Source organism: Lactuca saligna, chromosome 1 (assembly GCF_052625555.1).
Source record: "Lactuca saligna cultivar CGN05327 chromosome 1, ASM5262555v1, whole genome shotgun sequence".
Taxonomy (NCBI): domain Eukaryota; kingdom Viridiplantae; phylum Streptophyta; class Magnoliopsida; order Asterales; family Asteraceae; genus Lactuca; species Lactuca saligna.
In genome coordinates this window covers 22,532,696-22,547,441 of record NC_136417.1, presented here as the reverse complement: position 1 = coordinate 22,547,441, position 14,746 = coordinate 22,532,696, and positions in this window count along the sequence as shown.

Here is a 14,746-nt window from a genome sequence, read left to right as displayed (position 1 = left end):
GTTTGTGTCTTGGAGTCAAATGATAAATTGGGATAATTGATATTTCAGACTTCTTTCATGAATTTAGGATTTTAGTTCGATGTGTTTTAAGTCAAAAGTAATTATATAGAGTTGTGGGGCTCGTCAATACCTTTTCGTGCATAGAAAAAACATCGAAAATGAAGTTGGAATGAAAAAGTTATGACTGTTTGAAGTTTGAGTGAAATTGGGTGAAAACTCGTTCTCACGGAGTAAGAAGTAATTCTCATGGCGTGAGAGTCCTCACGAGGTGAGAATATATTCTCACAACGTGAGACTGTGCAACCCAAGGCCCACAAATGTTTTAGGGTTTTCAAGGTATTTAAAGGTAAGGATTCATATTTTAGGGTATTTTCTTAGCCTCTATTTTCAAGATTTGAGCCTCCCCTCTCCTCTCCCGTCCATTTTTTTTTGGAGTTTTTGGTGGTTTTGGAGCAATGTTTTCATGTAAGATTGATCCCTAAATCTTGGAAATTGAAGATCTAAACTTTTATCTACCTTCTACACCTTTGTAAGTTATAAAGTTGCAAGTGTTATTGCATTTCATCTTTGGATCTAAGTCTTTTTGGTGTTTTGATCCATTTTAATGAGTTTTGAGTGAGAATTGGAATAAATTTTGCAACTTTATTACTCTCCAAGCTCCCAAGCACATTGTATGTTTCAAATCTGGACTCCCACACCTTTTAATCAGTTTAGAATGTTTTCTTGGACCTCATGGACTAGGAAAGTTTTGACCTTTTGTGTAACACCTGATTCATGGTATGCATTTAATTCAAGTAATTCTTATATTTTTCTCTAGGACTCGACGAGTTGGGGGCCCAACTCGTCGAGTAGACTCGTGATCCGCAAGAAGTTCAAGTGATCTACTCGACGAGTTGGGAGACCGACTCGGCAAGTAGATGTTGTTTGAGTGAAACCCTAAATTTGAGGGTTTGCACTCTATTTAAACAACTTATCTCTCCCCATCTCAGCCTCCATCGTCCCTTATACTTCCAAAAGACATTAGCCTGAAACCCTAGCCTTGTTTGAGTGTTCTAAGGCCATTTTTGTGCATTTTGGTGGATTGTAAAGCTTGAGAATAGGAAAGGAGCTTGGGACTTCAAGTTAAAGCTAGAAGATCCAGAGATTGTGTTCCATTTCCAGCTCATTTAAGGTAAAAAGCTTCTATCTTGATCTTCCATGTGTTTTAATCATCTTTAGGGCTTAGATTTTGGTATATTTAGGGCATTCTAAGTCATTTTCAAGTTGTGGGGTGTATTATGGAGTTATGGCTTCAGATCTTGGTCTTTGGAGGGGTCTCATGGCATAAAGGTGCCAACTCTATGGCTGTGAGAGCCCCATGTATCTTGTAGGTCTCATTTTTGGTCCTTTTGAGCTTAAAGACCCATGCATAGACGTAAAGTTCATGACTTTACGTGTTATATCAATCCTAGGAGGTCAGATCCACCCTTTGGATGAGATGAGCTTAGCAGAAATCAAGTTTTTGGACATGGACCTTAGTGGACTCGGCGACTTTTTCTTGGGACTTGGCGAGTCGGGGTGTGGTTCCCCAACCTTTGCTGTTTTGGGGGTCTGGTTAAGTCTAGAGAATGACTCAACAAAGTTGGACGAGATTATAGACCTGGAAATCATAGGACTCAATGAGTGTATGAACAAACTTGACGAGTCCAAGGCAATCCCCCAAACCATGAAGATGGACTCGACGAGTTGTTCATACAACTCGCCGAGTCATTGACTGAACACATTCTTATGAGGGAGATGAACTCAACGAGTTCAATGGGAACTCGGCGAGTCAGTTAAAGATGGTCCCGATATTATGGTTGAATGAGGAAGCATCGAGTTGTTCCTAGACTCGACGAGTGGAGTCGGGAGTTGGATTATTTTGGAGGAATAGGGACTCGACGAGTTGGTAGACCAACTCGGCGAGTCAAGTCATCTGGAGGTTGACTTTAACCAGGATTTGGGTTGACCCTTATGGGGGTTGTGAGTACAAATTGATGATTTAATAGAGTTGTTGTGTAGGGATTGAGGAGTCGGGGAAAGTCGATTTCCACACCGAAGGCAGTTCAGACACTACACGACATTAAGGTGGGTTACCGACCCGTAGAAGTGGGTCTAAGGCACCAAGACCGACCCACTAGTAGTTGATTACAGTTGAGATGATTGTCTTTGTGATAATTGTCTGGTTTTCTATTACTTGATATGTCTTATGTGCCAGTATGCTATGTTCTATGTGATAGTGGTAGTAGGTGGAGAATAGTCCCCTGATCGGTTTTTAGGACTGAAGGGCAGGTTGGACACCCTAGATATGTCATACAACATGTTTATGATATGTTATTATGTGATAGTAGTAGGGGTGAAATAGTCCCCATGACCGGGTGAGATAGACCGAAGGGTAGGCAGGTACCCCAGAATAGCCTGACATGGGTAGTCAGCACCCCAGAATGGCTTGACACGGGTAGTCAACACCCCAAAATGGCTGGACATGGGTAAGTCAGGCACCCCAGAATTTCCTGGCAGCATGTATGATTGTATGGTATGCGGTATGATGGGGGAACTCACTAAGATTTGTGCTTACGGTTTCAGTTTTGGTTTCAGGTACCTCTTCATCCATGGGAAGGAGTCGGCGATGTAGCAGCACATCACACACACACATGATTTCCGCAATGAGTTTCTTGGGATTGTACTCTGATTTACACTATTGTTCGATGTTTTGATTTTGAGACATGTTCATGATGGTTTATGGATTGATATGATATTGACAATGTTTTCAATAAACGATTTTATATATTACTTAATTACAAACGGAATTTTTGGACTCGAAATTTGGGATGTTACAAGTTGGTATTAGAGCCTTGGTTTGAGGGATTCAGACACACCTTCGGGGGTATCTAGATTCAAATCGAGGGCTTGAAGGATTTTTTTACAAGAAAATAGTTTTCTAAAATCTAAGTTAAAGAATTTTGAGAAAGAACAAGGTGTGTGGTGCATACAACCGGCCGGGCTCAAGTAAGTTTTCCCCAAGATACCCATACTTGTTACATTATGTTATATGATATGATTATGAGAACTGCATGCTAGATTAGGGCTCAGGATCTAGGAAGATGCCTTTTATGCCTATTATATGATTTTAATAACTGCATGCTAGAATAGAACTAAGGATCTAGGAAGGATGCCTTATATGCCTGTTGTGTGAGATTATTGAGTTGTATGCTAGGTCTGTTAGTAAACTGTATGAAAGCCTAATTAGGTTATGCTTAATTTGGTCACTCGATGCCTGAATGCTGCTTGCTTTGTGCTATAAGGGTTCCGGCTAGCTTTAACTAACTAGAAGGCGAATATGTAACAGTATTTGCAAGCTAGTTAGGGAAAGGTGGTAGGGACTCCTAGTGCAGCTGATGGCAGAGAGTAGGTCGGAAGGGGTCCTAGGAAAGCGTAGGATGAGATTAGTTGGGAAGTTGTATTAGTAGAAAGGGACTTGGTGAAGTCAAGGCAGTTCTTGAGGAAAGTGCGGATAGATGTGGAAGGTACTGGAAGCAGAGGATCCGTACTCGAATCAAGGAAGGCTGAGATAGAACCAGGAAACTTGGAGAGTGTGTGAGATCTCTCGAGAGTATGTATAACCATGACATCATTGTGGTTGTTTTCAGTATGGCGATTATGCGACATGGAGCAGGATCTGGGTCAGGATCAGGGTCAGACTCAGGTGTAGGATCCGAGCAGGTTGATGACGGGCTACACGAGTTCATCACGTCTGAGATCACGAGAGATATCCTTGAGGCGACCCCGGTCATTTTCGGGTCGATCAAGGAGGGGATTATGGAGCTGATGGAGAATCACCGACGAATATTCAGGAGTGATTTGGCGTCTAGCCAGTCAAGTATGCATACACTGTCCTTCAAGGACTTCTGAGGGAGTGGTGTGTCGGACTTTCACGGGGTGAAGGACCCTATTGCTTCTACGAGATGGATCGTAAACATTGAGTCTGCACAGTTGACAAGCTTCTCCCCAGAGGGGTCGAAGGTCCACTTTGTTGTGGTTTTTTTTAGGGACAAAGCTAGGGATTGGTGGGAGTCAGTTGGTGATTCGCTAGGAGCCCCAACCATTGAGGCTATGACTTGGTCAGACTTTGTGACCAGGTTCAGGGCTGAGTATGCGCCAGCTGTGGAGCTTCAGCAGCTGGCTAGGGAGTTTCTTGACATGAGTCAGACAACCGAGACAGTGGCAGAGATTACTACCAAGTTCAGGGAGAGGGCCTTGTTGGTACCTCAGTATGCGGGGGATGAGGAGATGTGGAAGACCCGCAACCAAGATATGTTGAGGGCTAATATCCAGGAGCATGTCAGCTATTCAGCTTGCCTGAACCTGGAGTCCATGATTTCTAGGGTGAGGGAGAGGGAGATTGATTTGGAGCACCTCAAGAAGAGAAAGGAAGAGATTGAGCAGGTTACGGTTTTTCGGGGAAGAAACCCAAGGGATCCGACATTAGGTCGAAGGGCTAGCCGGGCCAGAGCCGCTGTAGGAAATGTAACATGCCACATGAGGGAGCTTGTAGAGCAAGATCGTCAGGCTGCTACAAGTGCGACAAGATGGGGCACTTTGGCAGGGATTGTACTGCACCCGCCCCCACAGTTCAGGCATCAGACCTGATTTGCTTCCATTGCAATCATAGGGGCCATAAAAAGGCCAACTGCCCTAGATTGACAGCAGCAGAAACACTAGTGGTGGCACCGACTCCAGAAACTTCACGAGTTATAGATGGCCGGAAGGTCAAGGCAGAAGCTCCAATGGTGCGGAGCCAAGCATTTCATCGGATAGCCGAGGAGGCACGCGTTACACCCAATGTGGTGACAGGTATGATTTCTTCTCTCTAATCTTTTATGATATGTCGCTATGATTTTGATATGTTATGTATATGTGGTCTGTTTAGGATCGTTCCATGTGAACGGTATTCCAGTTCAGGTGTTGTTTGATTCGGGTGCTACCCGATCGTTTGTCTCTCTTGCGCTTAGCAAGAGGTTTCCTGAGTCCTCGGGCACGTTGTATTGCCCTCTAGAGGTGGAGATTACGGACGACCGGTCAGTATGAGCATCAGAGGTTTTCAGAGATTGTATTTTGAGATTGTTCAAGGAGAGCTATCTGGTAGATTTGGTTCTCATACCGTTGCGGGGGGACAAGGTTATTATAGGCATGGATTGACTAAGCCCCAACGAGGCGGTGATCGACTGCGCGCAGCAGTTGGTGCGGATCAGGACCCCAAGTGGGGGAGAGCTGGAGATTCAGGGCGAGAGGCCACAGCGAGGACCAACCTTATGTTAACCAACGAGGGCTAGACGCTACCTCCAACAGGGTTGCACTGGATATGTTGCCTACATTATGGATACCCGGGAGGCGGGTAAGGAGACGGTGGGCGATGTGCCGTTGGTACGAGAGTTCGCGGATGTATTCCTTGAGGAGCTGCCTGGGATACCTCCGGAGAGGCAGGTAGAGTTCAGGGTCGACCTAGTTCCCGGTGCGGCTCCGATAGCCAAGACACCATATCGGTTGGCTCCTCCTGAGATGCAGGAGTTGTCTACATAGTTGTAGGAGCTGTTAGACAAGAGATTCATTAGGTCGAGCAGTTCGCCCTGGGGAGCCCCGATTTTATTCGTGAAAAAGAAGGACGGATCGTATCAGATGTGTATAAATTATCGGGAGCTGAATAAGGTAACAGTGAAGAACCTTTACCCACTCTTGATGATTGATGATCTCTTTGAAAAGCTTCAGGGAGCATCTTGGTTCTCCAAAATTGATTTGCGTTCGTGATATCATCAGATGAGGGTCAGAGAGGAGGATGTGCAGAAGACTGCTTTTCGGATGCGATATGGTCACTATGAGTTTGTGGTGATGCCTTTTGGGCTCACCAATGCTCCTGCCGCATTCATGGATCTCATGAACCGCGTGTGTAGACCAATATTGGATAGGTCTGTGATTGTTTTCATTGACGATATCTTGGTTTATTCCAAGACACAGGAGCAACATGAGGAGCACTTGCGGGAGGTCTTGGATACTTTGAGGAGGGAGAGCTTGTATGCTAAGTTCTCCAAGTGCGAGTTCTGGTTGCGTGAGGTGCAGTTTCTTGGGTACCTTGTCAACCAGAATGGGATTTCAGTTGACTCGCCCAAGGTAGAGGCCGTGATGAGGTAGGAGGTTCTGAGGTCTCCATTTGAGATTCAGAGCTTTTTGGGACTGGAAGGCTATTATCGGAGATTCATTATGGACTTCTCCAAGATAGCCGTGCTCCTGACCCGATTGATGAGGAAGGTCATGGTCTTTTGCTGGGGGCCTGAGCAGCAGGTTGCATTTGAGACGTTGAGACATAGATTGTGCGAGGTGCCAATCTTAGCCCTATCGGAGGGCATGGATGATTTTGTAGTGTATTGCGATGTGTCCATCTCGGGTTTGGGCGCAGTATTGATGCAGAGAGGGAATGTTATCGCTTACGCTTCGAGGCAGTTGAAGCCTCATGAGGCGAACTATCCGATGCATGATCTGGAGCTGGGGGATGTTTTTTTCGCCCTCAAGATTTGGCGTCATTACCTCTATGGGGTTCGTTGTACCATTTACACGGACCACAAGAGCCTAAGGCATCTCATGTATCAGTTAAATCTGAATATGAGGCAACGTCGCTGGCTTGATGTGGTAAAGGATTATGATTGTGAGATCCTCTACCACCCGGTGAAGGCCAATGTCGTGGTTAACGCGCTTAGCCGCAAGGCAGCGCCAATTAGTGATATATGTATGAGGATGAGAGTTGTGACTCCGCTGTTGGAGCAGATTCCGGAGGCCCAGCAGGAGGCCATAAAGGAGGAACATCAGAAGAGTGAGCATATTGTGGGGCAGGTTTCCTCCTTCGACTTTGACAGTTGTGGATTGTTGACTCTTCACCGTAGGGTGTGGGTCCCATATCTTAGAGGTGTGCGCCAGGTGTTGATGGAGGAGGCGCATAAATCTAGGTTTTCTATCCATCCCAGGGCAACGAAGATGTACATGGATATTCGTTGTGATTATTGGTGGCCCTGTATGAAGAGGGATGTAGCTTGGTTTGTGGAGAGATGCCTAACCTGCAGGAAGGTCAACATTGAGCACCAGAGGCCTCACGGCAAGGTCCAACCGTTGTACATCTCGCTGTGGTAATAAAAGGATATTACTATGGATTTCATCACAAAGCTTCCCAGGACTGCATGGGGAATGGATTCTATTTGGGTCATCGTGGATCGGTTGATCAAGAGTGCCCATTTCATACCGATCCAGGAGAGCATCTCGGCCGAGAAGTTGGCCGATATCTACATTCGACAGGTAGTAGCTCGGTACGGAGTGCCAGTCTCAGTGATTTTGGATCGAGACGTGCAGTTTACTTCTAGGTTCAGGAAGAAGTTTCATGACGAGTTGAGTACTCGTCTGTATTTTAGCACCGCCTTTCACCCACAGACGGATGGTCAGAGTGAACGGACCATCCAGACTCTGGAGGATATGCTGTGGGTGTGTGTTTTATACTTCTGAGGTAGTTGGGATACTTACCTTCCTCTAGAGGAGTTCTCCTATAATAACAGCTATCATGCGAGTATCGATCGTCCTCCTTTCGAGATGTTGTATGGGAGGGTCATGGGGTGTACCGAATTGGTACTCAAGACTACAGAGAGGATCCAACAGGTTCGGAGTAGGATTCTGACTGCTCAGATTCAAAAGAAGAGTTATGCCGACAGGCGTCAATCGGACCTGGAGTTCTAGGTCGGGGATAGGGTACTCCTGAAAGTGTCGCCTTGGAAGGGCATCATTCGATTAAGGAAGTGGGGCAAGATGGGTCCCAGGTATATTGGACCCTTCAAGGTTGTATCCCGGGTGGTCAAGGTAGCATATAAGCTGGATCTTCCAACCGAACTTAGTTAGATTCATAGCACTTTTCACGTCTCCCAGTTGCGAAAATGTCTAGTGGACGATTCGGTAGTGGTGCCTTTAGAGGATATTCAGGTTGATGGAAGCTTGAACTACATCGAGTAGCCAGTGGCGATCCTTGACTGGAAGTCAAAGGATCTAAGGAACAAGAGAGTGGAGCTGGTAAAGGTGAAGTGGCAGCACCGCAAGGGCACGTAATAGACCTGGGAGCCAGAGGACGAGATGAAGGAGCATTTCCCCGAGCTTTTTCAGGACCCAACAACAGACTTCGAGGACGAAGACTAAAGTAAGTGTGGGAGATTTATAACACCTGATTCCTAGTATGCATTTAATTCAAGTAATTCTTATATTTTTCTATGGGACTCGACGAGTTGGGGGCTCAACTCATCGAGTAGACTCATGATCTTCAGGTTACGAATCCAATCACGGTACTTAATACCAGTAAGCTTATCTCGTGAGAGGAGATAGAGTAGAGAGAAATTTGATGAAGTGGTTAGTGTAGAAGGAGGGGCAACACCCGAACCAGGAGTCAACTATTTAATAAAAAGAAACACAATTAGTTTGATCAAGAAATCCTTTTAATATAATTACCTGATATCAAATTATTAAACAAAAGGCTAGTATCCATATTTCTTCGCAATGTAAAGTGGATTAGCTGAAAATTACAAAATAAAATTATTTAAGTGGACAAACTATCGTCGATCTCGATCTCTATGAGATTCCTAGAAGACGAAATTTATTGACTTATGTCAGTAACATATTAATCTCTTTTAATGCTCATGTAGCAATCATGACTGGATTAGCTAAATATCATGAATCCAAATGGTTAAATGACGATACGAAGTTACAATGAGATTAAAGCTCAAGTAATGCTTTAGAATCACAACCAACATATACTTTTTTTTACTATATTCTTCTCTTGACAAGCCAGTAAACCGCACATGCTTACATCAAGAAGAATATACCACAAGGCGTAATTTCCATGGGAAACATAAGATTCATATTATTATTATAGAATGAGATTTTGTTTTACTACTTATTAAGTTAATTCTTTTAACTTTATAAAATTATCCTATCAAACCCTTTTGGTAACTCTAATTCAAATGCAAGAAGGCGGTGAGAGCAGCGCACAATGAATGTCACTTAAAAGCCAACCTCATTATGAACCACAGAGACCTACCTTAAACCTCCCTTATAGAAATAAAGTAGATGAGCATAGTCATGATAAGACTAAAAATGAACATTTAAGAAACATTGGCAATGTTTGTTTTAGTGTTATACATATAAATACAAATTTACTATATTTACAAATTTGGAGTTTATATGTCTTTTAATTCAACTGTGTAAGCAACAATTAAATTATTAAAAAACTTAATCTTTTGTCTTTTAATTAATCTTATAATTAAATCAAAATTATAAATTACACGAACGGTCCCTATAGTTTGGGGTAATTTGCATGTTTGGTCCCTAACTTGCTTTTTTAACTCGGAAAGTCTCTATAATTGGTTTTTGTTGTGCGTTTGGTCCCTATCTTAACTAAAAAGACTATTTTTCCCTTGATTTTTTAATTTATTTAAATAATGCGAGGTAGGTAAGGTAAGGTAAGGTGAGGTGGAAGTGTGTTTGGAGATGTGTTTGTTTAAATAAATTAAAAAATCAAGGAAAAAATAGTCTGTTTAGGTAAGAAAGGGACCAAGGAGGCAATAAAAAAACAGTAGGGACCTTTCAAGTTAAAAAATAAGTTAGGGACCAAACGTGCAAATTACCCCAAACCATAGGGACCATTTGTGTAATTTACTCTTTATCTTTTAGTATAAAAGCTAGTTTGTATGAGTTTTAAAATCAACAAAGGAATAAAGCAACCAGAAACGAATTTTATAATTCTGGGAGAGTAGGATCCACGACGTAGGAAATGAGCAACCACGTCGTGGGGCACCCGAAACACAAGACTAATTATAAAATATTAATATAAGTTTCAACAACTCACCACAACATGTACAAATAGGGACCACAAAATGGCGACAAGGTAGTCACGATCCAGTAGATACCACAACATGGTGGAGGACCAACCACGACGCGACCAAGAGGCTGAACGATTAAAACATCGTTTTTGTATTCGATTTTAACATGTCAAATTTCTAGACTATTTAAAATGATTAAACATAGAAATTTAACACATACAAACCCTAACATACTATCCAAGAAAAATTCTAACTGCCATAGACTTGAGTTAACTTGACTTTGATACCACTGAAGGTTTTCAAGCCTAGTCAAAGACCAGAATGAGGTAGTGGAAACAACAGTAAATTTTGATCTAATGACTCGAAACAAGCAGATCAAACTCAAACAAATATATGCAACTTAAAGGACACAAAAGAACGAATCATACCTATGCTTTCTTTGTGGTTTTATTCTTTGGTTTAGCCAGTTGATTGGACTAGAGAACCCAACAAAGAGTTCCTCTTTTGTAATCGCACCGAAGACACAAAACAATTACACATCTGAACAATTCTCAAACACGAGCAGCTAACAGAATCGATAACTCGAATTTGTGGTAGATCACAAAATGGCGAATAGAGGACCATGGTGTGGGAACTGCACTTCGAGAATTTTAGGGTTTTTGAGGATTTTGAACTCTGGTGATTGAAGGGTATTTTTTACATGTACCAAAATCGGGTTTGACCCCCCTTTAAATAGGGAGGTGATTTGAAACCCTAAAGATAATTACCAAATATATATGTAATTATCTATATATTTCATGTCATTTTGGAATATTCCATATTCCTTTATTTTCTAATTAATTAATTAAACTATTAATCAATTAACAAAACAAGTCCCTCATATAAATATCTTTTCAGTTGTGCTTTATTTTGCTCTTGTGTGTAACTCAAAAGGACACTACTATTTATAGTAATATTATCAAGATTCTTATGGCTATGGGCACTGATCTCCATCAGGTGTGATAGCTCTGATGGCCTCTAACAGTTAAATCAGGCACACTAGCAGTTGAATCAAGACTAGTAACAGTCTATCCATACCTATCTTTCACACCAAAAACACTCACCTTCATACCCCCTCATCAACCTTTACACCTTCATAACGTCCTTCTCACACCAAACATAATAAAAAAAACCCTTATATTTGTTTGAAAATTTACTACTGCTAACCAAGTTACTATTGAATTTGATCCTTTTGGTTTCTATGTGAAGGATATTCCCACTCGCCTGATTCTATTTAAGTGTGACAACTCCGATGACCTTTACCCAACCATTCCAACATCTCGCTCTCTCGTTGCTTTCCTTTCTAGTAGCTCAAGTCTATGACACCAATGCCTTGGTCACCCGGGGTATAGTGTTCTCAATCTTTTAAATTTCAAAAAGTTTATACAATGTAATAAAGACACTAGTTCTCAACTAGGAAAAACTATTCGTTTACCATTTTGTAGTTCATTATCTATTGTTTCCGATGTGTTTGACAGTGTTCAGTATGATTTATGGAAATCTCCTATTCCTAGGACAAGTGGTATACATTATTATATATTGGTCCCTGATCATTTTCTCACTTTGTTTGTGGGTGTCGTCTATGCAACAAATCATATGTTTTTGCCAAATTTCTCCACTTTCGTGTATTTTTTCAAAACCAATTTAAAACTGATATAAAAATGTTCCAATGTGACCAACGGGACGAATTTGAAAACCACCAATTTCACAACTTATTTGATTAAACGACATCAAATTATGTTTTTATCGCCCCCTACTTCCCAAAAAAATGAGAAATTTAAACAACTAATCCAAACCATTAATTAACATTATCATCCATACTTTTCTTTTCCAAGACCATCTTCCCCCTAATTTTTTTAGTAAAAGCATTACATATGGCCACACATCTTCTAAACCTAGCACCATCTACCTCTATCATAAATGAAATACCTTTCACAAAACTCTACCAAAAACAACCAACCTTTACTCACTTATGGATCTTTGGTTGCCTATGCTATCTTCTCCTACCTACTCCTCACAAACTTGATTCCTGATCCATACAATGCATTTTTATAGGCTACCTCGCAAACCATCGAGATCCTAGATGTTTCAACCTTAATACACATAAAAGTATCATCTCCCTCCACGTTAACTTTTGAAACCTCTTTTCCCTTCTACTCCATGACACTCGATCAATCTCCTTCCTACATCTTCCTACACGTCTCCACAACCGACCTTCTCATCTCTAGAATTTTCCTTCAAACTCCAATTACCACCAAATCCCCCTTCTCAAATTGAGTAGCCAAACCAAGGCCACTCAAACTAACACCTCTCACCCTAAGCCCTCCACAACCGAAAGAACCCTTCACCCTATCAGTCATCCTCCTTCCCCCTCCTACTTCTTATACTATTTCCTCCTCTCACCCTATCCTCACTTGTGCCAAACATCACATCACTAAAACAATCTAATGCCTAAACCTTCACATCACAACTGAATCCTCATTACCTCGTTCTCATATTCAAGCATCCTAGGACATAAATTGGACCAATGACATGTAAGATGAATGTAATGCTGGTATTTCTAACAGAACTTGGATACTTCTTCCTTGGCCTCCCAAGGCTAATATTGTTAGGTCTTTGTGGTTTTTTTAGAAGGAAGTAGTGTGGGTGGTTCATTGGATCGATACAAAGCACGTTTGGTCGCTAATGCAAAAAGCCAATGATTGTGTATTGACTGTGATGAGACCTTCAGTCATGTTGCCAAACCAACTACCATACACATTATACTTAGCGTTATAGTATCATGAAATTGGTCGATTCACCAGCTTGCTGTCAAGAATGCTTTCTTGCATGCTTAGATAAATAAGACGTTATACATGTACCATCCACCTGGTTTTTGAGATGCGCAACACCTGAACTATGTCTGCCATCTTCACAAATCCCTATATGGTTTCAAACATGCCTCTGGGGATTAGTTTCTCTCTCATCGGTCATATGCAATGGAATTGTTAGAGTGTGCGAATATGTCAAGTTGCAACCCTCATCGTATAGTAACAAATACCCAGTCCAAACTCGATCTATTAGGTCCACCTATTTTCAATCCTACACTATACCACAGTCTTGCTGACGATCTTCAAAACCTAACCTTCACACGACCAAGCCCTTCGTATATCGTCCATTAGATACGCTTATTAATGCATGATCCCCAGGAACCTCACTTACATGATCTCAAATGCATATTGCGATATGTTAAGGGCACTTTAGATCATGGACTTTAGTTATACCACTCCATGATATTAGGGCTAATTGCTTATTCTGATACATACTGGGGCGGGTGGCCAATTACATGATGCTCCACCAGTAATCACTGTGACTTTCCGGGTGATAATCTTCTATCATGCTCATCAAAATGACAAAACATTATTTCTAGATCAAGTACCGAAGTTGAATACCATGGTGTTACCAATGTAGTGACAAATACTTGTTGGCTTCAAAACTTAATACGAGAACTTCACTCACCTCTCGGCGAAGCTACTATCGTGTATTGTGATATTGTCACTGTGGTTTATCTGTCTATAATTTCGGTGCAACACCAATGCACCAAAAATATTAAAATTGACATTCACTTTATCTAAGATAAAGTTGCAATTAGCAAGATTAGAGTTCTCCATGTTCCCTCTTCCCTTCACTATGCGTATATTTTTACAAAAGGGCTACCAACTTTCGATCTAGTTTGAGTGTTCGCTCTAGACCTCCTACTCAAACTACGGGAACGTATTAATGTATATATTGTGTTATATATTTATTTTGTATTCACAACCCATTGTATCATGCATATATTTTTTTTATTAATGAGTGATTATTTTTCATGGGAAAATAATACCAATAATGCTCACTATTATCCATTATATTCTAAATATGTTTTATATTATTTTTAATTAAACATATCATATTCTATTTATCCCTTTGAAGCATAGTCTATGGTGATTGGTGAATTTATTATTTCACCTCGTACACCCAAACGTTTACTCATAACCTTTCTAATTTGGGATTCTAATCATCGATGCACTCCAAAATAATGATTACAACTCAAAATCACAGTTTATCTTTGGGGTAAATTACACCGTTCGTCCCTGGTGCGGGTGTCCAAAAGCATGTTCAGTCCCTATTTTCAAAAATTAACTCACACCGTCCCTCATCTATTTAAAAGTTGCACACTTCATCCCTCTCGACATAAAAAGTCTATTTTGCCCTTAATATTTTCTTTTTTAGTTTTCTTTTATTCTTTAATCATTTTTAAACTTAAAATAAATAAATCAATTTCTCCACCTAACCACCCTCCCCTTCCCTTTCCCCAAAGTCCGGTTCTCAATAATTAGAAGAAAATTCTCCACCTCCGATCAATACCCTCTGGCGATTCATCGGTGACTTTTCAACCTCCACCCCATTCTCGTTTCAGACTCACCTTAAAACCGGTCTAACAAACATTGGTCACACACACCATGTACAACCTCCTGAAACCGTCGAATGATCTCCAATTACGGTGGGGACACACGACGGAAGCAGAGATTACAGGTGGTGGTGGTGTTCAATTTGAGACCCCCAAAGTAAAATTTGTCATGAAACAGGCAGCTGCTCGAAAACTTAGGCGGCAACCATCTTAGATTTGAGGTACGAGGTGGTGCACCCGACAGTGATTCAGGTGATGACAAACCCTATATTGTTCGACGATGACAACACATTTCAAACCCATGTTTATATTTCTTCGAATCTTTTTCTTGTTTGGAATTGAAGTTGAACCCACCCATTCCTTT